General features: G+C 47.2%; 1 protein-coding gene across 1 annotated transcript in view; it reads right to left on the reverse strand.

The window, feature by feature from the left end:
• LOC130022200 (zinc finger protein 239-like) overlaps positions 1-17,515 on the reverse strand; it is a gene marked incomplete at its 5' end in the record, with an annotated part of 106,217 nt that overhangs the window by 55,794 nt on the left and 32,908 nt on the right. The gene's annotated exons all lie outside the window — the stretch shown is intronic.

The raw sequence follows: 17,515 nt of genomic DNA on the forward strand, positions 1-17,515 counted from the left end.
AAACTGGCAGGCTACCAAATGTAACCTGCCCACACGGCAGAGTCTGGCAAACTGCCCATGGTATACCCAATATGCCAAATACAAGTAACAATGATGGATCTCATTTTCCTAACCCTGAAAAAGCCTTGAATATGGCACTTTTTAAAAAAATCCCAGGGCTAGGATGAAGATGTTACTGGCATCTGCTCGAGGCAATCGAAGTACAACAGGGTGGTCGTGATCGTGATGGTCGATGGTGCTGAATCCTTTACGGAACCCGGCTTGCTCGCATGGTTGTCCTTCATCTAGTGTTCTGCCAATCCTATTTAGGATGATTCGAGTGAACAACTTGTAGATGACAGACAATAGGCAGATAGGGTGATAGTTGCCAATGCCATGGATGTCTCCCTTCTTGAACAGTAGGACGGTCCTGCTGGTTTTCCATTGGGACGAAACCTTGCATTCAGACAGGTAGTGAGTGAAGAGCCGAGCCAGTGTATTGATGAGTACTGATGGCAGGTTCTTCAGGTATTCAGGTCTGACCTTGTCTGGGCGGGGTGCTGTTTGTTTCTTTACCGACGAAATGGTGTGTCGGATTTCGGAAGGGAGAACGTTGGGAATGACATATCCATCCTGTGGAATTTGGTATGTCGGCAAGTGGACATGGCTATCAAAGAGATTTGTGTAGAAGTCATGTATAATATTCTCCATTGCTGTTCTGGAGGATGTGATGGATCCATCAGGACGTCGGAGGGCAGTCATCTTGGTCTTGTAGTTGGTGAAGGACAGGCGAGCGTAACAAATACTTTTCCCAGCTTCTGCCGCATCTACCAGTACTTCTGCTCTTCTCTCTTTGAGGTCTTCCTTGATCGCATATCTGAAATGCTTTGCAAGCTCGGACGTTAGCTTGCGGTTGCCTGAGGCATGTGCCAAACCACGCTGGCGAATTAGCTCAAGAGTTTTCAAAGACAGGCGTTTTTTTGTGGCTATCTTTCTCTTGACGTTCCTCGCACATTCATGGAGGTGCTGAACCAGTCGATCGTATTCTTTATCAATGTTGTCAACAATGGCATCTTCCCATGTTGCCGCAATAGTGCCAAAGAGTTCCCAGTTGGTGGTCGTTCTGGAACTTCTCTTTTTGAACTTTTCAGCCCTTTCTCCCCACTCTGTTAAGTAGAATTTTGCACGAAGGAGTTGGTGGTCCAATCCTGTTTGAAATTTTGGGACAACAGTGACATCGTTTAGGCAAAACCTTCGATTGACTATGATGTGGTCTATTTCATTGTGGAATCATCCACCGGGAGACTCCCATGTCCAACGTTTAGATTCTGCCTTCTGGAACTGTGAGTTACCATGAATGGTCTTGGTCGACATGATGAACTCAGACAGTCTCTCACTTTGTTCCTTCCATTCTAGGCCATTGGTCCCGATGTGAGGTTCTTCAGCTGATCTTCTCGGTCCTATCTTGGCATTAAAATCACCCACGATGATCTTGTAGAAGGTGTGGTCTTCTTTATAGAACTTCTCCAGCTCCATGTAGAATTTCTCAATTTCTCTTTCATCATAATGAGATGTTGGTGCGTAGACAACGAAGATAGAAACTGCAGGCAGTGAGCCACATCTATTCAAATGTAAACGTCCAATTCGGGTTGTTAGGCATTCGAATGAATCAATGCTCTTGGCCAAGTTTGTGTTGACAAGGACACCGACGCCTCCGACACCTCTTTTATCGCATGTTCCGAGGAACAATTCTTCTACAGTGTCGAAAACAGCATGTGAGATCCGTGCCTTCTTGTCTCGGACAGACCAATGATGTCGTACTTGATTATCCGCGTTTGTACCATCAGGTCCTCGATGGATGTATCTGATGCTAGCGTACGTGCATTGAAAGTACAGATGATCATTTTTGCCTTCCTTCATTGTGGCAGCCTAGTCCGGCCTTGAGATTTTGACATATGGATTACCGACATATGAATTCTTATTATAGAATATCTTCACGTTATTGTAAGTTGGACACACAAAATTGATGAACAGAGTCAGTAAATTCTGTGAATTCCCGCCCCCCCCAACTTAATAAAGGAGCAAACTGGAAATAATTCCTCCTATAGAAAACTGACTCACCCTTTTAAAGACAAAATGAAATACATCACATGTGGGTTTGATTAATGCTCATTGCGGAACCTGTGATGCAGGAGTGATGGCAATGCTGCATTGTCACACAGCTGAGACAGACAAAGCGGCCATAAGTGATGGCTTTCAGGATCAAAGAATTTTTTTGTTTTTTTTTCTGTTCTGTAATTTCTATTTATTGGGGGTTGTGTGGATGGAGGGGCACACCATGCAGTGTCTAGGATCAGTTCTGTGGGTTTATGGAGACCATAAGGACTGCTGGGCATGGAATATCCATCCCTGTGCAAAGCAAGTATATCTTTCACTGCACTATCTCTAGGACCCATTGTAAACAACTACCAATGTCAAGCAAATGAAAACTCACAGTATTTTATACATGGTTGATTTCAGTACCTAGTGAAGCTAAGGGTTCTCTATTCCAAGCATCAGGCTTTGGAATTCCTCCCTGCCATGCCCAGCCCTCCACCTTAACAATCACATACTTGGTCCACTGAGCTATCCCGCTGGCATAATAATATTTATTCTGAATTAGCGAATCTTACCAACGCACTCGTACTTGCAGACCTCATTCCCAAATCAAAGTGCTGTAATGCCAAATCCTGAAGCCACGGTTTCAGTTCTGGAACTGAACACAACATGCAATTCAAGAACTTGTCAGAAAAAAAAAAGTTGGAAAATGATGCCACGAATTTAGAGTACATCTCTGTAGTTCTCAAAGTCCAAAGAGTCCCACACTAAGGAAAAGATCCGGTTAGTGGAAAATTGTGAGGATCTTGGCAAAACTACACTAGGTTTTGTTTTTGTTTTTGAGCAGACCTGGTGACGTTCGTGGAACCATATGTGATGCTGGTTATTGAACAGGTCACCTACAGGCAATGCAAGGCACTCCTCCATGTACTATAGTTCAGATCCAAACTAGCTCTGTTATGTGCTCACTTATTCGGATTTAAACAAAAAGGTCTAAAAATATTTTTACAGGTATAGTGACACCGTGGTTGTGAATCCAATCAGGTAAGTCATTGATAGGGGAGGGGGTGGATCAGAAACGGTGAATCTCATTGACTGACAGAGAGCAAAAATAACAACAAAGACATGGGCGCAAATTACAGGATCATTCTGTGACAGAGAGTCACGGGGAGTGAAGAGCCGCATGACTGTGTCACAGACCCATGGATCCAGGAGTCCACCGGACTCAGCAGTGTGTTTCATACATGCTCAGCGCACCCATACACTGCACAGGGCCTGAGCTAGCAAAGGTCCTCAAACATTCACCTGCACACACGCCTCTCCTCCCCGACCTCAGGGCTCCTCCTTCCAGCCAGGAAATGACCGCAGGCTTCATCCCAGAGTGCCCTGTATCGACAGAGACAGAGGCATGGATAAGAGACAAGGAAAAGGTGACAGGTAAATCCCCGTGTTTCCCTGATATAACTTGGCAAATATCTGAAAGGCATCAGCAGAATGTCCATTTCCAAAATGCCACATATTTGTAGTTATTCGAGAGGTAAGACCCAGGTTTCAATTTAAGAGTGAAATAGGTGGACCCTGAATATACCACAATACTCTAGACCTGGCCTTGTGTATGGCCAACAAGAGGTTGATCAGCACAATATGTTGTTGGTTTTTGTCTTGTTTCGGGCCTCACCTGCCAATGCTCAGGGGTGTCTCCTAACTCTGTATTCAGAAATCACCGCTGGTGGTGCTTGGGGATGACATGGGATCAGGGATTGAACTCACGTGCGCTCCTTGCAAGACAATCACTTTCCTTGCTGTATTGTCTCTCTTGGACCAGCGCCACATGGAGTTTCCTGAGCCCCTCATGAACTCATCACGGATTTCAGTAATACTAAGTGCTTAATAAATCTGGAAATGGCCAAAGGTGGCAAGAGACCCTTATTTTTAAGCTGAAAAATGTTTCCAGAAAGAGAGAACAGCAGGAGTTTCTCAAAGCCAACCCAGTTGCGATACCTGACATCCCCTAGGATCCCTCATACCATCCAGGAGTGATCTCTGAGTGCAGAGTCCAGGAGTAAACCCTGAGTCCTGCTGAAGTCTCACAAAAACTTAGAAGTAAATCCAAGCACTGAAATAGGGCAGCAATTATGAGTTGAGAGACGAAATATCAAAGCCCCGATGGCGGGAGAGATAGTACAGCACATAGGACAGAAGCATTGCACACATATGTGGCTTTGATCCCAGGCAGCCCATATGGTCTTGGAGCAATGCCAGGTTTGGATCCTGAATACACAGGCAGGAATAATCCCTATCCATAAGAAAAAAAAAGAAAAAAGAAAAAACCCTCTGACTTGAGAGCCTGGTTGAATAGTACTGGGGGTGAGGTACCAATGTTTTAAGTTGCCAAGAGGTTTCAACCCACGATACCCCAGTTCCTGAGCACTCTTAGGAGTCATCCTTTAGCACAGAGCCAGGAGAACTGTGGACTGTGCCCCCAAACAAAGGCAACAGAAAAATCAATTAAACACAAAAAAGTTCATGTAGTACACAAGGTAAATTGATTCACCAATGGATGCAACTATTTCAAGGGACCTGAGCGATAACTGGGCAGATAGGGATTTTCCCATGGACACAGTAGAAACAGGTTGATATGAATCACCCCACAGGGTCCTGCTACTCCACCAGAGTGATTCCTGAGGACAGAGTTGAGAGTAAGCCCTGATTATCCATAGGTGAACCCTAAAAAAAAACAGGGAGGGAACAGCTACCACACGGCTGTCCAACATCCCAGCCCATCAAAATGACAGCTACTGTTGTACACACAGCTGCGGCCCATCCCCAGGAAGCCCAAGTGGGTCTGTCCAGACACGGTTGGCCCCACACTGCTCTCACCGACAGCCTGCAGATGCTGGTAGATCTCTAACATCACGTCCCTGTAGAGCATCTGCTGAGAGGCTGCCAGGCACGACCATTCCTCCGGGGTGAAGTTCACAGCTACGTCATGGAAGGTCACTGCGTCCTGAGTCAGCACACGGGGAGGGTGGGAGTCAGAGTCTATCTTAGCCTCATTCCCACTACTGTGAGGCCAGGACCCAGGGTCCTATATTGTCGCTGGGCCTCTCCCCTCCGAATGAACCAACCTCCACGCATGGCTGACGGGCCCCAGAAATCACATAAGGCAGCTGGATCTGCTAAAGTGGGAGGACGTTATACAGAAGGCTCTTGGATGTATCTGCCTTTCCTGATAACCCCAGGTCCAATTCGAGCACCAATGGTCCAGTGATCACTGTAAAGAGGATCACCTGAACACAGAATTGTCCGATTCCAAACACCATCCCTGGGTGCAGCAGAAACCACTGCCTGCCCACTGCTGTACCCCCACAGCTCATGACAACTAGGACTGAGAACTCGACAGTCCATATAGACCACTAGTCATAGCTGTGTACGGACATGTGTGCCTGTAGGAACTCACTGCTCAGGGCCGCCCCAAATTCCTCTCAAATAAGTTAGAAGTTTCTTGACCCCAACATCTCTACTAGCCTCAGAGATCCTTGGCTCTTTCTCCTTCAGATAAGCGCATGCCCAGAAATCGACATGTCTGGCAATGCCAGAGTGCAGCACATGGAATGATTGTGAGAATCCTTTGCTGTGCCACCCCAAACAAAACAGAAAACCTAAAATGAAACCCTTGGACCTCCAGCATCCCATTGGTCACCTAGACCTGTAAGGGACGATCATTGAGCACTGAGCTTTGAGTACTCCTCATGCACCACTGGGTCGGCCCCAAAGCCAAATAAAACAAAACAAACATACACAATAGCAGCTTCGAAGAGCAGAATGGGACGGTCTGATCGGAAGTCTCATCTTGGAATCGGTCCAAAAGAAACTCAGAACAGATGGCCCTGGGGGCTGGAGCAATAGCATAGCGGGTAGGGCGTCTGCCTTGCACGCGACCGACCCGGGTTCGATTCCCATCCCATATGGTCCCCTGAGCACCACCAGGAGTGATTCCTGAGTGCAGAGCCAGGAGTAAGCCCTGTGCATCGCCGGGTGTGACCCAAGAGGCAAAAAAAAAAGAAAAGAAAAAAAAAAGAAACAACCCCAAACAGATGGCCCAGGAAGCCCGGACACTCCTGGCACTATCTCATGTCATTCTGTCCCTCTACTCCTACCTGGGGACGGTCTATCAGAGACCGTGTCACCATCTTCTCCCACCACTGTTGTTCTGAGGATCAGCAGGAGACTCCGTGCAAAGACCTTGAGAAGTCAGAATAGTGAGCACCAGAGAGGAGCACCTCCTCCCACCCCTGAGCTCGGACCAGCCAAACCCTTGGGTAGAGGCTCACAATCCCACCTCAGGGAGACCGTGGCAGAAGCTCCTGTCTCCGCTGGGGATACAAATTTTGCTGGCATCTGTGCTGAACTTCAGGATAGGAGCTAGGGCCCAGGCTGCAGGGGTGGAAACGGCAGCCTTCTCTGACTCCAAAATTCCTCCCTAGATACCACAGGAAAGTCCCTACAGGCCCAGGTAGGGACTGACTCTGAGTCCAGCAGCTCCCGAAAACCAGCGCCTCTGCAGGCTCGCAGAAGTGCTGCCCCTTGAGAACTATAGCCTGGAATGTGTCTCTGCCACTGGGAAAGACACAGGGTCTTATAGTGGACAAATGTTCAGCCATTCTTTTGCAGGGTGGACAGAACCTGAGCCTGAGCACTCTGTCCCAGGAACCGAGATCACTTCTGGGTACAGTTGGGTCAGAGACACAGCCCTGCTCTTTACCACTGGACCTGAGCCCTTATGGGTCCTGATTCACTCAAACCCTAAAACGGCACATCTGCGTAAGCCTCAGCCAACTCTTGCTCCTGTCGTGCAAGAATATATTAGAAAACCGCGCAAACAGTCGGTTGTACAGCAAAATAATTCAAATAGCCAGGGAATTTACTAAGGACCATAATATGAACTGTCAGGAATTAAGACCTGAGCACTGTAGATTATGAACAAAAATACTGAAACAAAAAGGCAAATTCGAAGCACAAGAAACAAACAGAATTCATGTGCAAAATAAGAGGGAAGAACATTTCAATAGTCAAATAGCAGGACATTAAAACTTTGTTTTTCTGCTCTTCCTCTTCACCCTCCAAGCAGTCCTGGTCTTCTTCCCCACCCAGTCTTTACTCCCCCCCCACAACCGGCTCTGGTGGGGGCGTCGCCTCTTCTGAAGTGGGCGTGCCTTTGTTAGAAATGGGCGTGGCCTGATTTTAGGCAGGCGGCCCCTTAAGCAGCTGCAGGTATTTTAGACATACCAAGAAACCTAGTACCCATACCTACACAACAACATGAAGAAACGACGCAAATTCCCACTACATGCGGAGGACGATGAAAAGAGTCCAGAAGCCTCTGTAGGTGCGACACAACGAAGGGAACTCTCTGACAAAGAATTCAGATATGAAGTCATGAAGATGTTCAATGAACTCAATGAAACAGTCAGACAGATATCCAGTAAATTAAAGGAGGACATGAAAGAAACACTCGAGAAAATACAGGATGAAATGAGAGTAGAAATTGGAAAGCTATGCACAGAAATGTCACGAATTAAAGATTCCATAGATTAAATAAAAAACTCACTCTGTTCCCTCAATAGTAGAATAACCCACTGATTCTGAGGACAGAATCAGTGAGCTTGAAGATCAGCTCCACCAAGTCAACAGGCAACAACAAACAATAGCAAGGGACCTCAAAATAGCTCTAGAGTGAATCAAAGTCCTAGGAGACGATTCCAAGGGGAACATTAGAATTATTGGAGTATCAGAAGCTCAGGGAAACAATCCCAATGAAAAAGCCACGGTTAAACAAATCATTGCTGAAAAATTCCCAGAGCTTGACAATGCAGCCATTCAGGTTCAAGGAGCCCGAAGGGTGCCAGCTAAAAGAGACCTTAACAAAAACACTACAAGACATATCATAGCCAGAATGATCAATGCTGCCAATGGAGACACAATACTGCAAGCAGCAAGGTCAAAGAAGGAAATCACATACAAAGGAGCATCCCTTAGATTCACGGCAGACCTATCAGAGGAAACCCTCCAAGCCCAAAGGCAATAGGGGGATATAGTGAAAAAACTCACTGAAATGCGTCAACAGGAATACTCTATCTGGCTAAACTCTCACTCAAAATTGAAGGAACAGTACACTATTTTCTAGATAAATAGCAGCTCCAGAACTTCATAGACTCAAAACCAAACCTAAAAGAAGGGCTAAAGTGGCTACTATAAGACAAGACAAACCCTATAAGCACAACAGACCCTTACAGAAAGATGATACAAAACCCCACAACAATAATATCTCTCAATATCAACAGTCTAAATTCACCAATTAAAAGACACAGAGTGGCAAAATGGATTCAGAGACAAAACCCAACATTCTGCTGCCTACAAGAAACTCATCTCAACAGTCATAGCAAACACAGACTCAAAGTGAAAGGATGGAAAACAATCCTGCAAGCAAACAGCTCCCTCAAAAAGCTGGGGTGATCATACAAGTATCCGACAACATTAATTTCAGGCTTAAAAAGATTAGACAGGACAGTGAAAGCTATTTTCTCTTCATCAAGGGATACGTACAACAGTAAGAAATCAGATTCTTAAATGTATATGCATCTAATGAGGGAACAGCTAAATATTTAAAACAACTGCTAATTGATTTTAAGGAGGACATTGCTAGCAACACAACAGTAGTTGGAGACTTCAACATTGCCTTATCACCTCTGGATAGATCAACAAGAACAAAACTCAGCAAGGAAACATTGGCTTTGAAAGAAGAAATAGAAGAGAAAGGGCTTATAGACCTCTACAGGGCTTGACACCCAAAAAAGAAAGAATACACATTCTTCTCCAGTGTGCACGGAGCATTTTCCAAAATAGACCATGTGCTAGGCCACAAAACATACCTCAATAGAATCAGGAAGATAGAATTAGTATCAACAATCTTTTAAGACCACGATGAGCTGAGGATAGAAATGAATCACACACAGACACGGAGAACCAAATCAAACACCTGGAAATTAAACAACTCAATGCTGAACAATGAATGGGTAAGGAAGGAAGTCAAGAACGAAATCAAAAGATACCTGGAAGTGGCTGGAGAGATAGCACAGCGGGTAGGGCGTTAACCTTGCATGCGGCCGACCTGGTTTCGACTCCCAGCATCCCATATGGTCCCTTGAGCACTGACAGGAGAAAATCCTGAGTGCAGAGACAGGGGTAACCCCTGTGGATCTCCAGGTGTGACCCAAAAAGCAAAAAAAAAGGATACTTGGAAACAAATGAGAATGAAGACATGAGCTACCAGAACTCATGGGATACAGCTAAAGCTGTATTAAGGGGAAAATTCATACCTCTGAAAGCATTTTTTTTAAGAACAGAAGAAGGATGCACATAAACAACTTGATTTCATAGTTCAAGATCTTATAAAAGATCAACAGAATGAGCCCAAATCAGGCAGAAGATAAGAGATCATAAAACTTAGAGCAGAAATCAACGACATGGAAACCAAAGAAACAATCCAAAAGATCAATGAAACCAAGTGCTGGTTCTTCGAGAAAATAAACAAGATAGATAAACCACTAGCAACACTCACAAAGAAAGAGAGAGAGATAAGAGAAAAAACACATGGAGGGTGCGGGATCCCGGAGGAAAAAGAAAAAAGAAAAAACAGGTTCCAAAAAGATCACCCGCAAGTTCCAGATGGAGTAGGTGCCGCATCCCACCTCCCCCAGATGGAACCCCGGTGACCAGAAGCCCCTACAAACGCAGCTCGAGTATGCGGGAACGAGGACTTTTTCTCAAATATGCCGGACTACACCTCCCAGGTAACCTCTGATTCCGGAAGTCATGCCCACAGCCCGCCCCCCAGCGCCATCTTTGAAGCGTTCAGCATAAGAGAAAAAACACATGGAGGGTGCGGGATCCCGGAGGAAAAAGAAAAAAGAAAAAACAGGTTCCAAAAAGATCACCCGCAAGTTCCAGATGGAGTAGGTGCCGCATCCCACCTCCCCCAGATGGAACCCCGGTGACCAGAAGCCCCTACAAACGCAGCTCGAGTATGCGGGAACGAGGACTTTTTCTCAAATATGCCGGACTACACCTCCCAGGTAACCTCTGATTCCGGAAGTCATGCCCACAGCCCGCCCCCCAGCGCCATCTTTGAAGCGTTCAGCATAAGAGAAAAAACACATGGAGGGTGCGGGATCCCGGAGGAAAAAGAAAAAAGAAAAAACAGGTTCCAAAAAGATCACCCGCAAGTTCCAGATGGAGTAGGTGCCGCATCCCACCTCCCCCAGATGGAACCCCGGTGACCAGAAGCCCCTACAAACGCAGCTCGAGTATGCGGGAACGAGGACTATTTCTCAAATATGCCGGACTACACCTCCCAGGTAACCTCTGATTCCGGAAGTCATGCCCACAGCCCGCCCCCCAGCGCCATCTTTGAAGCGTTCAGCATAAGAGAAAAAACACATGGAGGGTGCGGGATCCCGGAGGAAAAAGAAAAAAGAAAAAACAGGTTCCAAAAAGATCACCCGCAAGTTCCAGATGGAGTAGGTGCCGCATCCCACCTCCCCCAGATGGAACCCCGGTGACCAGAAGCTTTTCTCAAAACCGCGCGGCCGCTTATGCGGCCGCGCGACATCTATATACAAAGTGATCAATAAGAAGTAAACCACCCAATCTTTCTCCCTGAAAGTCAGAGTTAAGTTTGGAGCACGGCCACAGCCCCAGAAACACAAGGACTTAATGCAGAACCCAGCAGCTTAGAGCAGAAAAGTGAAAGGACTATGCGTTAATCCAGGCCATCAAGTCTGCCGGAGGGGAAATGGTGTTGCCCCATTCGCCCTCTCTTCTCTGGAAAGAAGGATGGCGGCCACATGGGAGCCTTGTGGACAGCAGGTATGAGCCGGGGGTGTGGGGGCAACTAAAACCTCATGGGAAGGGGGGCGTTCCGGTCCGTCCTTCATGCCCTACCGAGGTCACCAGCTGCCCCCCACGAGCGGCTCTCCAGCACGGCCACAGACCCAGAAGCACAAGGGCTTAATGCAGAACCCAGCAGCTTGGAGCAGAAAAGTGAAAGGACTATGCGTTAATCCAGGCCATCAAGTCTGCCCAGAGGGGAAAGGGTGTTGCTCCCTTCCGCCCTCCTCCCTCTGGAAAGAAAGATGGCGGCCACATGGGAGCCTTGCGGACAGCAGGTATGAGCCGGGGATGTGGGGGCGACTAAAACCTCATGGGAAGGGGGGCGTTCCGGTCCGTCCTTCACGCCCTACCGAGGTCACCAGTCACCCCCCACGAGCGGCTCTCCAGCACAGCCACGGCCCCAGAAGCACAAGGACTTAATGCAGAACCCAGCAGCTTGGAGCAGAAAAGTGAACGGACTATGCGTTGACCCAGGCCATCAAGTCTGCCGGAGGGGAAAGGGTGTTGCCCCATTCGCCCTCTCCTCTCTGGAAAGAAAGATGGCGGCCACATGGGAGCCTTGTGGACAGCAGGTATGAGCCGGGAGTGTGGGGGCGACTAAAACCTCATGGGAAGGGGGGCGTTCCGGTCCGTCCTTCACGCCCTACCGAGGTCACCAGTTGCCCCCCACGAGCGGCTCTCCAGCACGGCCACGGCCCCAGAAGCACAAGGGCTTAATGCAGAACCCAGCAGCTTGGAGCAGAAAAGTGAAAGGACTATGCGTTAATCCAGGCCATCAAGTCTGCCCAGAGGGGAAAGGGTGTTGCTCCCTTCCGCCCTCCTCCCTCTGGAAAGAAAGATGGCGGCCACATGGGAGCCTTGCGGACAGCAGGTATGAGCCGGGGATGTGGGGGCGACTAAAACCTCATGGGAAGGGGGGCGTTCCGGTCCGTCCTTCACGCCCTACCGAGGTCACCAGTCACCCCCCACGAGCGGCTCTCCAGCACAGCCACGGCCCCAGAAGCACAAGGACTTAATGCAGAACCCAGCAGCTTGGAGCAGAAAAGTGAATGGACTATGCGTTGACCCAGGCCATCAAGTCTGCCGGAGGGGAAAGGGTGTTGCCCCATTCGCCCTCTCCTCTCTGGAAAGAAAGATGGCGGCCACATGGGAGCCTTGTGGACAGCAGGTATGAGCCGGGAGTGTGGGGGTGACTAAAACCTCATGGGAAGGGGGGCGTTCCGGTCCGGCCTTCACGCCCTACCGAGGTCACCAGTTGCCCCCCACGAGCGGCTCTCCAGCACGGCCACGGCCCCAGAAGCACAAGGACTTAATGCAGAACCCAGCAGCTTGGAGCAGAAAAGTGAAAGGACTATGCGTTGACCCAGGCCATCAAGTCTGCCGGAGGGGAAAGGGTGTTGCCCCATTCGCCCTCTCCTCTCTGGAAAGAAAGATGGCGGCCACATGGGAGCCTTGTGGACAGCAGGTATGAGCCGGGGGAGTGGGGGTGACTAAAACCTCATGGGTCGGGGGGCGTTCTGGTCCGTCCTTCACGCCCTACCGAGGCCACAAGTCGCCCCCCGCGAGCGGCTCTCCAGCACAGCCATGGCCCCAGAAGCACAAGGACTTAATGCAGAACCCAGCAGCTTGGAGCAGAAAAGTGAACGGACTATGCGTTGACCCAGGCCATCAAGTCTGCCGGAGGGGAAAGGGTGTTGCCCCATTCGCCCTCTCCTCTCTGGAAAGAAAGATGGCGGCCACATGGGTGCCTTGTGGACAGCAGGTATGAGCCGGGAGTGTGGGGGCGACTAAAACCTCATGGGAAGGGGGGCGTTTCGCTCCGCCCTTCACGCCCTACCGAGGCCACCGGTTGCCCCCCGCGAGCGGCTCTCCAGCACGGCCACGACTCCAGAACACAGAAACCAGTTTCTTAACTATCTGACTTTCAGTAGAAATACTTCCAGGGTCAATAGGTAAAATAGCAGAAAACCAAAACCAACATTTAATTCTTTAACCCAGCTGTAGAAAGCAAATCACTTCACAATGCTTTTTCAGCATGTCTGATTTGGGGGGGGGGGGTAAACTCTAAATAATAGTGGTGAATCTTTTATTGAAACAATGAATCTAATCAAAGCAGATAGAGTGTTAACTAGAATTCATCTGCCTCACAGGGACGGGGAGGGGTGGGGGGTGGGGTTTTATTGGGGTTCTTCATGGTAAAAAATAAGTATTGGTAAAGGGAAATGTGTTTGATATTTGCATTACTGAGACATAAACCTGAAAGCTTTGTAACCTTTCCCACAGTGATTCAATAAATAAATAAAAAATAAATTAAAAAAAAAAAAAAAAAAAGAAAGAGAGAGAACCCTAATAAATCAAATCAGAAATTACAATGGGTATATCATAACAGGAACCAAAGAAATTCATAAGATCATCAGAGACAACTTTGAAAGTCTATATGCCACGAAACAAGAGAACCTAGAAGAAATGGATAAATGTCTGAATTCCTATAATCTCCCAAAGCAGAATCAAGAAGATCTAGAGTACCTGAATAGACCTATGAACATCAAGGAAATTGAAACTGTAATCAAAAGTCTTCCCCAAAACAAAAGCCCAGGTCCAGATGGATTCACTAGCGACTTTTTCCAAACATTTAAAGAGGACCTATTTATTGCCAGTTCTTCTCAAGGTTTTCAGGAAATTTAAGAAACAGAAAATCTCCCAAACAGTTTCTATGAAGCCCATATCTCTCTCATACCAAAAGGAAACAAAGACAGCATAAGAAAAGAAAACTACAGGCTGATATCACTGATGAACAAGGATGCGAAGATTCTCAACAAAATACTAGCAAATAGAATTCAACAACTCATCAAAAAGATCATACACCATGACCCAGTGGGATTCATTCTGGGGATGCAAGGATAGTTTAACATTGGAAATCAATCAACATAATCTATCATAACAACAAAAGAAAAGATAAAAATCATATGATCATATCAATAGATCAGAGAAAGCATTTGACAAGATCCAGCAGTCGTTTATGATGAAAACCCTCGCCAAAATGGGGATAGAAAGAAAGAAAAAGAGAGAGAGAGAGAGAGTAAAGTTAGACATGAAAGCATGAATGTACACATCCCAAGAGGGGAGATGCGGGCAACACATGTGCTCGGGAACCACATGTGCTCGGCCATGTGGGTGTAAGCAGCACATGGGCTCCGGCAGCATATGCGCCCCCCGGGAATCTTTCTGGCAGGTGCCAATAAAAAAGACGGGCTTCAATAAGGTCCCTCACCATTGGGGGCTGAGGAGCTGCCCCTCAAAGTGATCTGGCAGTTTTACACACACATGTTTACACCGAAAGCTGCGGGACAGGGCCTGGTACAACCCCTGCTTGAGAAGGCTGGGATGGTCAAGTCTTCTTCCATCAGCAGGTCGGGCATCCTCGAGACCCACAGCCCCCCATGTTCAACTCCGCACACGGGCCATGCTGCCCCATCGCAGAGCTGGAGACGAATATGCCCCCAAGCTCACACCCGAGACCCACGTGCCGTGTTAAATCCTACCAATGCAACCAGCAAAGCTCTACATTCTTGTAAAGCCTCTGGGGCAAGGCAGACCCCAGGAACCCACTGGATATGGATGAGGGGGGCTGATAAACAACCACAAAATTGTCCTGAAAGCTGGAACGATCCCATTGGTCACATTACAGGCACTGAAGGTGAGAGGTCCTCATGTCCTGCCACTGATTGGCCTTCAGTTCCCCCCTTCACCTGAAGTATCAGTTTGTCCTTTAAACGCTTGTCTGTATGAGGCCTGATCCACTTGACATCATTAGGAAGTAAAGGTGCACATGGAAGACTCCCGTCTGTGACATCATCCATTTCACGAAGAGCCTTAAAGTGCTAGGTTCCAAGTGAAGAGAGACCATTATGGCAGCCCAGGTGAACCAGTGCAAGGGGGATGAGCTCGAATTAAAAAGAGGAGAGGCAAGTGCTGGAGGGGCTGTGCCTGATAGGCTTCTCGTCAACAAAATTTTAGACCTGCAGGTTGGTTTCTAACATTTACCCAACTCGGTTGCAATTCTGACACATGGATGGATTTTTCCAGGCAACAACCTAACGTTTCAGCAAGATGGACAAGCAAAATAGACGGACGGCAGGTCACATAGCTGTGTGATTTTTTTCCAACTCAAAGAACAGACACAGTAAGTGGAAATAAGTCCCTCTGCAGAAAATTGAAGCACCAGTTTAGAGTGAAAATAAAAAGGGCCCGAGACTAGGTTTGTTACTAGCTTAGTGTGAAGCTTAGTGGGATAGCTTAGTGGGATACACGTGCGAAGGCAATGATGCATCCCCACACAGCCGAGACAGACCTTTGAAAACATCTCACCTGAAGAAGATTCCTCTCGAGGATCAATAAGTTTTCTGTTATCTTGTTCTCTTTACTTCGGTGGGGAGAGGGTCACACCAGCAGTGCTCAGGGATTCCTGCTGCTGGGACTCTCGGGGCCGAGAGAGATAACCACGAAAAACCCGCCTTTCTTCGAACACTCTTGAACGTATTCGCCAACGTGGCTTGGCACATGCCTCAGGAAACAGCAAGCGAACGTTCAAGCTCGCAAAACAATGCAGAAGAGCCATCAAGGATGACCTCAAAGACAGGAGAACAGTGATGCTGGCAGATGTGGCAGAAGCCGTGAAAAGCCTTCGTAATGCCTGCCTGTCCATCACCAACTACAAGACCAAGATGACTACCTTCCAACATCCTGATGGACCTATCACATCTTCCAGAAGGTCAATGGAGAAGATTATTCATGACTTCTACTCAGATCTCTTTAATAGCCATGTCCACTTTCCCATATAACACATTCTGCACGATTGACATATTGTTCCCAATGTTCTGCCTTCCAAATTTCAACACGCCATCTCTTCGGTAAAGAAACAAATAGCAGCTGGCCCAGACAAGATCAGACCTGAACACCTGAATAACTTACCATCAGTACTCATCAATACACTGGCTCAGCTCTTCACACACTACTTGTCTGAATGCAAAGTTCCATCCCAATGGAAAACCATCAAGACTGTACTACTATACAAGAAGGGAGACATCTATGACATTGGCATCTATCGCCCAAACTGCCTATTGTCTGTCATCTGCAAACTGTTCACTCGAGTCATCTTGAATAGGATTAGCAGAACACTAGATGAAGAACAACCATCTGAACAAGCCAGGTCTCGAATAGGATTCAGTGCCATGTACAATATCCACACGATTACTAAGCTCATTGAGGTTTCTCAGGAGTTCAACATGCCGCTCTGTCTAACGTTCATTGATTTAAAGAAGGCCTTTTTTTCCTGTTGAGATGGAAGTGGTCATAGAAGCCCTAGCCAATCATGGTGTACAAACTCAATACATCAGGATCCTCTGTGAGCTGTATTGCGGATTCACTACCAGGATCTCACCATTCTACAAAGAAGTAATTATCCATGTCAAGAGAGGGGTTGGGCAGGGTGATACAATTTCACCAAAACTCTTCAGTGACACCCTTGAGAACATCATGCGATGATGGGAATGGGAAGGAATGAGAGTGAAGATAGATGGTCGACAACTACACCACCTCCGCTTTGCTGATGACATCGTTCTAATAACACTAAACATCAGCCAAGTGGAACAAATGCTGGCGGACTTTGACTGTAAGTGTCGAAAGGTCGGATTACAACTAAATCTCACAATGACAATGTTCATGAGAAATAGTCTTGTTTCTGATGTTCCATTCACTCTCAAGAGAATCACCATCTCTGAATGCAACATTCAGCACCCACTGAGGTTAAGGACCCTCTAGTCCCAGCATTAGGCTCCAATATTTTTCCTGTGATGCTGAGACCATAGATGTGGTTGTGGGGATGGAGCCGGACCCCACCTTTCATGCCGCATGCTCGGTCCACTGAGCACTCCAATGGCATAATAGTTTCAACAATACAATATTACAGCACACTTGTATGCAATACCCCTGTTCCTAAAGAAATTGCTGTAATGCCACATTCTAAAACTGTGATTTGAGTTCTGAAATCAAACAAAATACACAATGAGAATTAGTCCAATGTTGAATGGAATGCAGTTGAATGACCAAGCAGGAGGAGGACAACTCTATATTTCTCACAGTCCAAGCAAGTCTACAGAAAGGGAAAGTCTGAAGGGAAGTTGTGCTAGGAGGATCTCGGCAATCCCTAAAAAAGCCTTTTGGGTTTTGTTTTTAATCAGACCCAGTGATGCTTGGGATACCATAGGGGATGCTGGACATCGAAGGTAGGCGGCATCTGTAAGGCGAGAACCCACCATGATGCACTGCTGTTCTCGTCCTAATTAACTTCACTATGGGCTCACAGTAACAATTTAACATACACACAATAGGACAATTTTTGGTGTATACAAGCGTACAGCAGGTAGGCATTTGCCTTGCATGAGGCTAACAGTGGTTGATCCTTGAACACTGTCAAAAGCAACTTACG

The sequence above is a fragment of the Sorex fumeus genome, unplaced genomic scaffold, assembly GCF_029834395.1.
Source record: "Sorex fumeus unplaced genomic scaffold, SorFum_2.1 ptg000019l, whole genome shotgun sequence".
Classification (NCBI taxonomy): Eukaryota; Metazoa; Chordata; class Mammalia; order Eulipotyphla; family Soricidae; genus Sorex; species Sorex fumeus.